The 13,819-nt window shown below is 46.3% G+C and overlaps 1 long non-coding RNA gene across 1 annotated transcript in view; it reads right to left on the bottom strand.

Annotated features, from left to right (window-relative positions):
* Window positions 1–4,933: 4,933 nt before the first annotated feature.
* The window catches only part of LOC116973850, a 57,662-nt gene continuing 48,776 nt past the window's right edge, over window positions 4,934–13,819 (bottom strand). Inside the window, exon 3 of the long non-coding RNA XR_004412155.1 lies at window positions 4,934–5,389. This is a non-coding gene — a long non-coding RNA (uncharacterized LOC116973850). The remainder of the gene's footprint in view (window positions 5,390–13,819) is intronic.

Raw genomic sequence — 13,819 nt, 5'->3', positions numbered from 1 at the left:
GCAGTGCTCAAAGTGAAAATGTCACCCAGTTTGAATGGGATGAAAGGATTAGAGGAAAGGAAGGGTGGAATTTGTAGAGGCTTTGGCAACAATCTCTCGATCCTCCTCAGCTTGGTGCCAGAAGAGTAAAATTACCATCCTGAACAAATCCAGCATCTATAAGCCAATTGTCTATGGAAATGATGCGCTACAATGCGCTACAATGCTGAGAACTATATTCTGCACTCTGCATCTTCCTACCTATTGTACTTGAGTTTGACTTGATTGCAATTATGTGTGGTATATCTGATTTGATTGGATGCCATGAAAGACCATTCAGACTTGGTCTGAAGAAGGGTCCCGACCCGAAATGTCACCTATCCTTTTTCTCCAGAGACGCTGCCTGACCCACTGATTTACTTCAGCACTTTGTGTCTATCTTTAATTTTTCATGAGGCTGTTTAGGCTCCAACCATGAGCAATTCTGTACACAACACATGTGGAAGGATGTCCTGATCTTAGAAAGAGAGCGAAAGGGGCATCTTTCTAGAATTCCATTAGTAAGGCAGAGAGAAACAATGAAAGTTGCGATTACTTCTTCAGGGGGGGGGGGGGGGGTTGATGTTTTAGGTACAGAATAAGATAGAGGCAGTTAGAATCACAAAGAGTGTTGACTATGACCCCTTTAAAATTGTGATGTTTGACAGAACAGGTAGACAAACAGGAGTTGTGCCGCAGGGCAAAACTTTCAGCTGTGTGATGTGGAATCTCCCTCTTAAAGTTTTAAGCTGCTTTGAAAAGATTTGTTGAATTAAAATAAAAGGTACTTTTCCCTCAACATAAATTATAACTGGGTGTTCAGATTAAATGTTCTGCGGTTGGATTAACCCTTGGTGCATCATTTTTAACCAACAGAATGGAGTTACCCACATACAGTTATAGTAGCATAATTAGAGGGAAATGGATCTGAAGCGTGTTGTTTTCTGTCATGGTTGTCTGCATGTTCTCCCACAGTTGTAATTGCTACCTATTACCACATCATACTGAGGGCTATTTATTTAAAGGCACAGGATCTTCTTGTAAAACTGTCGTTTAAGTCAACTCTTCACAATTTGCTCAATGGTGCCACTGGTAAAGCTGATGCCTCACAACGCCAGAGAACCGAGTTCGATCCTGACTTTGGGCGCTGTCAGTGTGAGGTTTGCATGTTCTCCCTGTAACTGCGTGGGTTTTATCTGGTGGGTCTGGTTTCCTCGCATATCCCATATCCCAAAGACGTGTGGGTTGTCATTTAATTGGCCACTGGAAATTGCCTCGAGTGTATGGGTGAGGGGTAGAATTAGGGGGCAATTAAAAAGTGGCATTATGGTTGGATTGGCGTGCAAATGTGTGGTTGCCGGTTAGCATGGATTCAGTAGTGATTCTGTGTTGTATTTCACTATAATCATTTGCCCAGCATCATTGGCACTGAAAGTTACTGTCAGCTGGAAGGATTCTGGCAGTGACTAAGTATTATGTAAATTCTCCCATGATCGAAAAACTTATTTCAATAAAATCTACTCATGGTTAAACACCTTCTGATATCTTTAATTGGACTTTACTGAACTCTATCTTGCACTAAATGTTACTCCCATCATCATGTATCTGTAAACCATGGATGGTTCGATTGGAATCAAGTTTAAGGGCCTGTCCCACTTTCACAACCTAATTCACGACCTTTTTTACTTGTGGACAGTTTTCATCAGGCTAGAGAAAACGCCCCGACCTACTTGATGCCACGAGTACCTACGACTAGCATCACGGCCTGCTACGACCTACCTACGACCTCCTATGGCCTCGTGACAACCATGCTGCGAGTATAAGTCGAGGGCAAACTCAGCAGAGGTCATGAATTAGGTCGTGAAAGTGGGACAGGCCCTTTAGCCTTTCTGCTGACTGGATAGCGCACAACAAAAGCTTTTCACTGGGCCTCGGTACATGTGACAATATACTAAACTACACTACTCTAAACTAATCCTCAGGCATCTTGGAGATATCTCCCTTCATCAAAAGGTAGCTCTTGGACCAAACTCCGGCTTCTCCTTCTAAAATTATCTGCTCTGACTGAGCTTCCACTCTCTGTGCACCCTGATAAAGGAACTTTAGTAATCTGAACTGAAGTTATTGGCATGATGTATGTCCTTTTCGTACCATTGCTCAAAATTTGCCTGGAATGGGTTTTCAAGAAACCCAGCCCTTTTAACTCTAAGAATTTCATGAAGAGTAGTCTGATATTTAATCAATGACATTAATGTCTAGAAACGGAATCATGTTCTAACCATTGTACAGGCAGTGTGCAGATTATTCATTGTCCAAAATGAAAGTAAACTAGGTTTGGAGTTGTATAGTGCATATGGTGCCTATTTTAAAGCTGACATCCCAATTCACTTTACAGACTATAAAGTGCTTTACAATTGTAATTACACTTCCTATGTAGAAATTGTGGCTGTGAGTTTATGCATCACGAGCTCCCACAAACAGCAACCCCGACCAGATTACAACCAGATTGTGGCGGCGCCTGCTAGCGCACGCAAATATCGAACCCGGCGTTCGGAAGCCGCGGTCACGTGACTCGGGAGGGGCTGCTTGTTTTGCACGGTTTTTCACTTGCGCGCATTAGTTCAACGCTGACCACCGTTGTGGGCAGACGTGTCTGAAAAGCCTGTATACTGGATATCGAACTTTTGAATAAAGATCTGTTGAAAACTCCAGTAGTCGTTTCTCAGACCACTAAAAGATAACCTTTCGGAAATATTAATTGAAGTATCAGTTTTGGCCAAACTACCAGGGTAACTTCCCTGCCCCTCTTCAATATTCTGCCATGCACTTTGCCTAATATCTTCCTTAAGACAGCAAACTTTAGGCTTTAGACTTCAGACATACTGTGTGGAAATTGGCCCATACCGGCCAACATGTCCGAACTACACAAGTCCCACCTGCCTGTGTTTGGTCCATATCCCTCCAAACTGATCCTATCCATGTACCAGGCACGTGCCATGAGTGATTACTCAGGGTAGACAGTCAGTCGGTTTTAAAAAAAACTTAAACCGTGCATGCGCAGATTGTTCTCTCCGTAAAAATAAAAAATAAAAATAAATACAGTAACAATTCAATTTGCACAAGGCTTCCAAGTCTCCTTTATTCTGAATTACTGAATGGGTGTGGGGTGTGGGGTGAAGAGTGATGGCAGGTGGACAGATGGTGGGAAAAATGGAAGCACAGGGAAAAGTTGAATCAGTTGTCATCTTATTGAATGACAACACTTGTTCAAGGGACCAATTGGGGGGAGAGTTCCTTTCACAACGTGTGGAGAGTCTGTGCCAGGGGTAAAGTTGCGGGGAGGGCAGGAGTGTTGAAAAGGAGGGGGTCGGGGATAATGCCAGTAGCTCACTCACTCACCGCTGCTGCGGCGCTACGGGTGCCACCGCATTGTAGCCAGGGATAGAAGCAGCTCGGGTGGCTGCGAGCGGCCGCCAGGACCCGACAGCAGAACTGGCCACCACTTCAACGCCATCTGCCGGCCTGCTCACCTCTGGCAGTGCTCTCCGCCTGAACACCTCTTACCTGCCGCTCGCCGACTTCGCTCATGCCAGCCGCTTCCCGCAAATGCTTAAATTCCCACAGCCGAGTAACCTCAATTGCGCTGTCGGAATTTGAGGATTTGCGGGAAGCGGCTGACATGAGTAAGGCTGGCGAGCGGCAGGGGAGCGGTTTTAGACGGAGAGTTGCCAGAGGTGAGCGGGAGCCGGCAGAAGGCGCTGAGGTGGCGGCTGGTTCCGCTGTCCGACTCGGCGGCCGCTCGCAACCACCCGAGCTACTTCTCCCCGCCCTCCCTCCCCCCCAGTCTCAATGTGGTGGCTCCGTGCAAGGAGCGTCGCACGTGGGTTACCGGCATGAACCCGATCCCCTCCTTCACAACGCTCCTGCCCTCCCCGCAACTTTACCCCGGGCCAGACTTCCCAAACGCTGTGAAAGGAACTCTTCCCCCCCCTCCCCGGGAAATACGGTATTTAAAAACATATAGCACCAAGAAATGCACTTACCACGTTATTGGTACACAAAACTCCATTCTTCTCTCTTTGTTTCCTAAGATACTCTTCAGATAATGACAATCCATATTTGAAAAACCAGCCAATAAACTAGCGCTGCGCATGCGCAATAGTTTGCTGTGCATGCGCAGTACTGTAAAGGCAGAATTTCAGCTGCCTTCAGCCCCGCTTGTCATTGACGGCTTGAAGCAGCGCTGACGGCACGTGGGCTGCACAGACCTTCGCGTGTTGCAAGTGCTGCGGATGAAAGGTACGAAGAATTATGCCTTCCTAAGAGATCGATCTCTTAGATAGGCGTAATTATCCCATGCCTTTACTATTTATATTTAGTAATTACCATTTTATAATTTTAGTCAGGGTAGGCAGTGCTTACCTTGCCCACCCTGACAGCACGTGCCTGCCATGTACCTGTCTGACTGTTTCTTAAATGTTGGGATAGTCCCAGCCTCAACTACCTCCTCTGGCAGCTTGTTCTATGCACCCACCACTCTTTGTGTGGGATTAGTGTAGATGGGGCACATTGGTCAGCATGGACAGGTTGGGCCGAAAGACCTGCTTCAACGCTGTCTATGACATTTGATTCTCTATGACTCTAGAGGGCAGAGGCTAACAGTGAGAGGGCAGATATTTAAGAGATACCTCAGGAGGAATGCACTCACTCAGAGAGTAATTTGCATATAGAGGTGGACACAATTGTGACTTTTAAAAGTCATTTGGGCAGATGTATGGACAGGAAGATTTAGAGATTTCGACGATTTAGAAGATTTTGCTATGAACCAAATGCAGATAGTCAGGACTTCAATCACAATAATAATACTTTATTAGTAAAGTATGTTTTGCAACTGATAAGGAATTTCATTTGCCAAGTCATCGAAACATACAAAATACACTTTAACATAAACATCCACCACAGTGACTCCTCCACATTCCTCACTGTGATGGAAGGCGAAAAAAAGTTCAACCTCTTCCCTTCTTTCTTCTCCTGCGTTCGGGGGCCTCGAGCCCTCTGTTGATGGGGACGATCTTGACACCCATAGCTTGCGGCATTTGGGCCCTCTGCATTGGGGGGGATGTCAGCTCCCCCGCACCAACGATCGGACCCCGGGTCGGGGCTGGTCGAGCCTCTGCGTCAGTGGAGCTCCCGACTAGTCTTTCCCGAGACTGCGAGCTCTTGATGGTAAGTCCGCAGGCCGCGTTAGGAACGATCCCAGGCAAGGGATCAGCTCCGATGTTAAGTCCATGTTCCGTGGAGGGGCTCAAGTCAGTACAAGGAGGCCACCAGCTCCATCGATGGTAGGCCGCAGATCGGCTGGAGATAGGACCTGGAAAACAATCACATCTGCGGCAAGGTAAGAAACTGAAAAAAAGTTTCCCCCTTAACCCCTCATAAAACACTCCGGAGAACATTTACACAAAGTTTTTACACACACTAAAAATAAAAATAAGATGAAAAAACAGGCAGACTGTTGGCGGAGCTGCCAATGGTGTTTGTCTGCATGGACAAGGTGGGCTGAAGGCCCTGTTTCCGTGCTGTATAGCTCTTTAATTTTGTGACTCTCTGACTCTAAGTCCCACACCACCAGGATCGGGATCAGCTACTTCCCTACAACCATAAAGTTCTTGAACCGACTTGCACAACACTAATTTCACCTCAGCTATGGGATACCTCAGATCACCTTTTGCACTAGCATGGACTTATTTTTCTAAGTAAAAACAAAATTTGTGGAGGGACCCACAATTTGTGGAGGGACCCTCCATTCACCAGCACTGTCCCTCACACTAAGGAAAATTTACAATTTTGCAGAGGCCAATTAACATACAAACCTGCACGTCTTTGAAGTGTGAGAGGAAACCGGAGCACCCAGAGAAAACCCACGCGTTCGCTGGGGAAATGTGCAAACTCCATATAGGCAGCACCCTCACTCTGGATCGCACCCCGGTCTCTGGCGCTGTAAGGCAGCAACTCTACTGGTGCGCCACTGTGCCACCCACCACATCGTAATCCTGCATCCTCTACCATCTGGAGTTGTAGGTGCATGAGATACCAGCACCTGTGTGATCTCTACCAAGCCACAACGCATCCTGTTTTGGAAAAACACTGGCCCTCCTTCATCATCACCTGGTCTAACCTCCAGGACTCCCCACCCAGGAACCATATGGGAGCACCTTCAAGACAACTGCCCACTACCAGCTTATCAAGGCAAGGCAATAAAAATAATGCCATTGCCAGTAATGTTCACATTCCATGATTGAATCATAAATATAATAATCATTAAAGGAAACTGAGGATTTGCCATTCAACAGTTTGCCATTCTTGCCCCGAGGTCAAAGACTGGGAGTCCTTTCATGGGTGTCCCTTGCTGACATGTTGATGTCTAAACTCCATCAATTATTTAATCCATTCTTTCTTTCAAACTCAATTTTTTCCCTCAGGTCTATGAGTCTCACGGTATAGGTTAAATATCTAATTTTACTTCGGAGTCACGTGAGTGATTCAATTAAGAACCCGCTCAGCACGCATGCGCGGCATTACGTCCAGCAGAGCAACAGCGGCACAGCGGGAGTCAGGCGCTCCCGCTATGGAGGTGAAAGAACGGACCGTCAGGTAAGCTGACGTCGGGTTTTTCTTTCACAGGGAGCCTTCTGCTTTCAGGCAGAGAAGAAAGGCTTTAGAACAAACCTGTCCCCTGCTCGACTCCACGGAGGAGCGTTCCATCTGGGGGGGGGCAGCAACAGAACAGACCAGTCCCCCGCTCGACTCCACGGAGGAGCGTTCCATCTGGGGGGCAGCATCAAGGCGGTAGGATCACTTACCCGGCGCTCCGCTATCCCGACGCCGTGCCGAGCCCATCCCGCTAGCGCCTCTGCAGCGGGCTGGAAGTACCGCCAAGGAAGAGGCGTCCGGCCGGTGGCTCCGACTTATCAGACGGGACGTCTTTCCACCCGCACGGGGGGAAAGACAGCTGCCTGAACAGACCTGCCCCCCGCTTGACTCCACGGAGGAGCGTTCCATCTCGCGGGGGCAGCAACAAGGCGGTAGGACCGCTTACCGGGCGGTCCGCTATACCCCGACACCACGCCGAGCCCAGCCCGCTAGCACCTGAGCAGCAGGCTGGATGTAAAGCCATGGAAGAGGCGTCCTGCCCAGGAGGGGCGCTCTCGCAGAGGGGGGTCAGGCACTCCCTCCACAGTGCCTTGTGCACTGTCCATTGCTTCCTCCTTTCCAGAGGATAGCTTTGCTGACCAGGACTGGGCTGGTCAAGAACAGGGGCAATGGCTGAAGATCTCGGGAGTATGCAAGGGGTGCAGGAACAGGAAGAGCTGCTAGGTGTGGTGGACAGCTACGTGGAAACCCCACGTGCAGGAGGCCGTTAAAAGCCTGACGTCAGCCATCACATCGTTTTTCCTCATTCCATGGACAAATACGGAGATGACCACAACCTTCGTAAACAAGTCATAAGACCTGCCATAAAATCCTACATTGCGGGGTTGTGCATACCCCAGCCACTGAGCCAGACCCATTGCTCTTTGGCAAAAACCTCACAAAGCATATGAAGGACATGCAAGAGGTTTTACAAAACTTTCGGCTCATGAGGCAGGGCCGGGACGAGCAAACCAAAAACAGTAATTCCTACGCAGCAGCACCCCATCGCGTCTATCAGTCAACGTCTACCACATCGGACTGATGAAAGCTCGGGGTCGGCATTCTATCACCAAAAGTCTTCTTTAGACCAGGGCCCAGAGCGGACCCCATGGAAAATGTGCCACCCCCCAACGTCACCGCCACGTCAGACGATGTGCAACACTCGTTGGACCGGCAGGAAACAGAAGAATACCCATAACCATGGAGGTAGGTGGGTCTGGTTCCTACCAGTATATAGAGTAATACTAACACATGGGAGTCTATCGCGAGTGATCAGTATATACTCAATGGCATTAGTAAATACAAATACAATTCATACTAGAAAAATTGCCACCAGGTCAACATTCACCCCAGAGGGTATTTTCCCCTCTCCGTTAAAGAAACAAGAGGGACAAGCTGAACTGGTGAGAATAATTACAAAGGGTATCATGGGAAAACCTGAACCCTTGCAATTCGTATCAAATATATTCACTAAACCCAAAAAAGATGGTGGATGTCGCATCATCATTGACTTAACTTCACTAAATATGTTTGTTAAGTATATACATTTCAAAATGGAACCGGTTGTTACTGCCAAACAACTAAATTCCAAAGGATACTTCATGGCAAGCATTGATCTTAAAGATGTTTACTATTTAGTACCATTCACAAGGATCATCGCAGATACCTGAAATTTACCTGGATGGGGCAGCTATAGCAGTTTAAAGCGTTACCCAATGGGTTCACATCAGCCCAAGAGTGTCACCAAGACACTAAAACCAGCTCTGGAAATATTCAGAAGAGAAAAACATATTGTCATGGCATATCTTGATGATATCCTAAATGGTAGACAAGACCATGAAATTGACTATGTTAGCTGTTCAGCTACCAAACAGTTATTCGAAACCCTGGGGTTGTCTTACATCCAGATAAATCTAAGTTGAAGCCATCCACTATCATGGACTAATTGGGCTTCACAATTAATTCAGTCTACGTGACTGTAACATTGCCAAGAGACAACATAGTTGAATTGGCACAATCATGCAACAATTTAATGGTCAACAAACTACCAACTACTCGACAAGTAACAGAGTAATTGGGAAAATGGTAGCAGCATTTCCGGCTACATAATTCGGACCTTTGTACCAAAAACGACATACAGGTCATTATGATCGTTTCATGAAGTTACCCACTGAAGTAATATCAGAACTACAGTGGTGGGCAAAAAACGTTTGACATAGTTTTCAGCCTATTATCATCACTAACCCTACGTCAGTTATCCAAACAGATGCCAGTGCTCAAGGCTGGGGAGCAACTAACTCTATATCCAGCACAAGTAGTAGATGGACTAACCCAGAATCATCATTACCACTTACACTGCACATTAATTATCTAGAGATGTTGGGTGACTTTTATGGTTTAAAAGCATATGCATAAATATGCATCACTTGCATGTACGGTTATAAATAGATAATACTACGGTGGTGGCCTACATTACATAGAAACATAGAAATTAGGTGCAGGAGTAGGCCATTCGGCCCTTCGAGCCTGCACCGCCATTCAATATGATCATGGCTGATCATCCAACTCAGTATCCCGTACCTGCCTTCTCGCCATACCCTCTGATCCCCTTAGCCACAAGGGCCACATCTAACTCCCTCTTAAATATAGCCAATGAACTGGCCTCGACTACCCTCTGTGGCAGAGAGTTCCAGAGATTCACCACTCTCTGTGTGAAAAAAGTTCTTCTCATCTCGGTTTTAAAGGATTTCCCCCTTATCCTTAAGCTGTGACCCCTTGTCCTGGACTTCCCCAACATCGGGAGCAATCTTCCTGCATCTAGCCTGTCCAACCCCTTAAGAATTTTGTAAGTTTCTATAAGATCCCCTCTCAATCTTCTAAATTCTAGAGAGTATAAACCAAGTCTATCCAGTCTTTCTTCATAAGACAGTCCTGACATCCCAGGAATCAGTCTGGTGAACCTTCTCTGCACTCCCTCTATGGCAATAATGTCCTTCCTCAGATTTGGAGACCAAAACTGTACGCAATACTCCAGGTGTGGTCTCACCAAGACCCTGTACAACTGCAGTAGAACCTCCCTGCTCCTATACTCAAATCCTTTTGCTATGAAAGCTAACATACCATTCGCTTTCTTCACTGCCTGCTGCACCTGCATGCCCACTTTCAATGACTGGTGTACCATGACACCCAGGTCTCGCTGCATCTCCCCTTTTCCTAGTCGGCCACCATTTAGATAATAGTTCTATGTTTCTATGTTTCTAATGACAACATCGAATGGATGTTAAAAACCCAAAAAAAATTTCACAAAAGTTATCAAGCAATATGGCACGCCAGATATCGATTTATTTGCATCAAGGCTAAATCACCAGGTACCTATGTATGTCGCTTGGGAACCAGACCCTGAGGCAGCAGCGGTAGATGCGTTCGCGCTGGATTGGGGAAATTCTTCTTCTATGAATTTCCTCCCTTCTGCCTCATCAGTCGGGGACTACGCACAGTACAAATGGACTCTGCTTCAGGTATTTTGATAGTACCCGGCTGGCCTACGCAGCCATGGTTCCCAATACTCCATGACATGGTTGTTGAAACTCCGATGGTATTCCCCAGTGACCCAGAGTTATTAACACCCAGTGTCGGGCACAAGCCACCCGTGCCATGAAAAAATCAAACTCCTGGGTTGCAGATTCTGCACAAACCACTTCTGGGACTGGGATTATCATAACAAACCGTCGACACCATGTCAGCATCCCTCCGAACATCCGCTAAAAAACAGCACTTGTCCAGCATCAAGAAATGGGAGAAGTACTGCTTGGATACAGGGACCACCTACTCAACCGCTACAGTTACCAACGTACTGGAATTCCTGGCGAACCTTCACCACGATGAAGGACTCAGCTACAGAGCCATCAACACAGCTAGAATTGCCCTGCCTGTCTATTTAAAACCAGCTCCAGAACAACAGGCCATGGGGTCCCACCAGCTGGTGGTCAAACTAATGAAGGGTATTTACAACTCTAACCCCCTAGACCAAGGTACACCCATATATGGGATGTCAGTGTGGTCCTGACATACCTCAGGGGATGGCCACCAGCCAGATCCCTCAACCTGGAACCATCTATGCTCAAAACACTCATGTTGATGGCACTTGTATCTGCACAGAGGGTCCAGTCACTACACCTATTGCGACTGGACACCATGCTCACAGCTCCAGACCAGATATCTGTCATTATCCAGGGAATGATCAAACAGAGCAGACCAGGAACACCTAATCCAGTCGTGGAATTCCGGGCTTACCCACCAGAACCACGGTTATGTGCCATGACCCTACTATCCTACATAGACACAACCAAAATATTCGAGGGAGATGAAAAGCCTTGTGGGTCAGTCATAAATAACCTTATGGTAGGGTGACGAGCCATTTCGAGATGGCTCAAGCAGGTGCTAAAAGCTGCTGGGATAAAAACTAACATGTACAAATTTCATTCCACCAGGGCAGCATCCACGTCGACGGCTAAAAGAATGGACGTGCCTATTAACCACATCCTGGCTACAGCAGGATGGTGGGGGAAAATACCGTTAAGAAATTTTATAATAAGCCGTTGGCAAAACCTGTTTTATTTGCAGGAAAGATTTTACAGACTGCAAATAGTAAGATTAAACGAGAACTTACCAGTTTGAAGTTTGATCTGTATTTTATGAGGAGTTACGATGAGGGATTACGTGCCCTCCGCTCCCACCCTCAATAATATGGGTCAAATTCATAAGCTGATGTCTCCTTATCTTTACTATGTTTACTTCAATAACTGTGTCTATCTGTGATTCCACACCGCTGCTTTGAAGTATGCCGCGCATGCGTGCTGAGCGGGTTCTTCACGTAATCCCTCATCGTAACTCCTCATAAAATACAGATCAAACTTCAAACTGGTAAGTTCTCATTTAATCTTACTATTAAACCCCATTAAGGGATTTTTTTTCGATTCCCACCATAACTGTCCCACCTCAGCCAACTGTGCAGCCCACCTTGATGATCCCTGCAGGCAGAAGTATTTTATGTGAAATCATTAATTACTGACTGTACAGACATGCATGGAGAAGAAAAGGAATTATAAAAAAAACACAACCCTCTTTGATTTAGACAATGAAAGACGGATAATTATGGCAAAACAAAAACAAAGTCTGTCACCTGTAAAGTACATATTCCGGTACAAAAATTTTCTTCAATGGATTTAAATTCCTTTCTAAACTCAGTTGGGATCATGTGAGCTACTCCTGTTTGGAGATCACTGCGTTCTTCAAATTCTGGTCCCAGATATCCTTCAATTCACCATTGCCACCTGTAGCTAATCTTGCTCTCTAAATGCATGGCCAATTATTGTACTGATATTTGGACGGTTGTTAAAACCAAATTCTGTCCACATGCTTTGCAACTGGTTTTCTTATTTGCTTTTGTGGCTCCAATATCTAATTCTAACATCAACTCCCCAGCACTGTGGTGCAGCGGTAGAGTTGCTGCCTCATAGTTGCAGAGACACAGGTTCGATCCTGACTCCAGGTGCTGTCTGTATAGAGTTTGTACGGTCTCCCTGTGACCGTGTGGATTTTCTCTGGGTGCTCCGGTTTATTCCCACCAATCCAAAGGCATGCAGTTTGAAGGTTAGTGGATTTGGTAAAAATCGTAAGTTGTCCCGCGTGTGTAGGATAGTGCGAGCCTATGGGCAGAATGCTTGTCGGCGGGGTCTCGGTGGGACAAAGGGCAGGTTGGTGCCCAACCTAAGCAACTATTTGTGTGCTAATCATAGAAGCGGATCTGCGATCACACATTACTCTTGCCCCACACTTTTAAATCTCTAATCCTACAGCAAGATTTCTTACTTTAACTAGGATCTTCTTAAACTCCTCTCAGATATCCTTGGACTATCTTTGATCGAACCTTATTGGCTTTATCTTGCACTAAACGTTATTGCCTTATCATGTATCTGCACAATGTGAATGGCTCAGTTATAATCATGTAGTCTTTCTGCTAAATGCATAGCACGCAACAAAGCTTTTCACTACACATGTGACATTAAACTAAAATAAACTATACTAAATCTAATCTGGTTGATCCCCAGCTGAATTTGCTTACTTTCTGCTACAGAGTTTTGTATCAAGCCAATAAAAGAACTTGGCCTGCACAGCAGTTTGTGGCAATGAATTCCACAGATTCGTCACCCTCTGACTAAAGAAATTCCTCCTTATCTCATTTCTAAAGATATGTATTTTTATTCTGCGGCTGTGCCCCCTGGTCCTACATTGTTCCACTAGTAGAAACATCCTCTCCACATTCACTCCATCCAGGCCTTTCACTATTTGTTATGTTTCAATGAGGTCCCCCATCTTTTTAACACCAATCTGCCTGAACAAGGTTTGGTCTACTCACTCACCCGGGTTTCTCTTTCATTTGGTAATGCCTTCAGTTGGTTTCTTGCCTGTTCTGTATAGTACATTGTTTTACTGTTAGGTTTACCAAGAATGGTAACATTCCAATCATCTAGCACCATCTGGACTTTGGCAGTGCAAGATGGCAGATTTTTCAGACCACTGTACATTATTCCTATGTCCAGTTTGAGACCCAGGTTCGATCTTGACTACGGGTGCTGTCTGCACGGAGTTTGCACGGTGCAGAATATTGGGAGGGGCAACAGTTGGTGAACAATATGCTATCGCCCGCCAATGCTAGCGACCAAAGAAGAATTGCTACCTTTCTGGACCGGGTGGTGCTTTGGTGGCAGCCTTGCCTACAGTCTGTCTGTCCTTTTCGTATTTTTGTTTGTTATTTTTAGTGTGTTTAAAAAGTATGTGTTAATGTTCGCTGGGTTGTTTTATGTGGGAGGTGGGCAGGAGGGTCGGGGGAAACTTTTTTTCAATCTCTTACCTTGCCGGGGATGAGATTGTTTTCGGGATCGTATCTCCGTTGGCTCTGCGGCCTAACATCGGGGAGCTGGAGTCCTTGCTCGGGACTGACTTTCAGCCCCACCGCGGGATGTGGACTTACCATCGGAGCCAATTCCTTGCCTGGGATCGACTCTCCAACCACGGCCTGCGGATTTCACCATCGAGGAGCTCTCAG

This window comes from Amblyraja radiata, chromosome 1 (genome assembly GCF_010909765.2).
Source record: "Amblyraja radiata isolate CabotCenter1 chromosome 1, sAmbRad1.1.pri, whole genome shotgun sequence".
NCBI lineage: Eukaryota > Metazoa > Chordata > Chondrichthyes > Rajiformes > Rajidae > Amblyraja > Amblyraja radiata.
The sequence above is the reverse complement of the archived record's forward strand: the minus strand, read 5'-3'. Positions and strand labels throughout refer to the sequence as shown.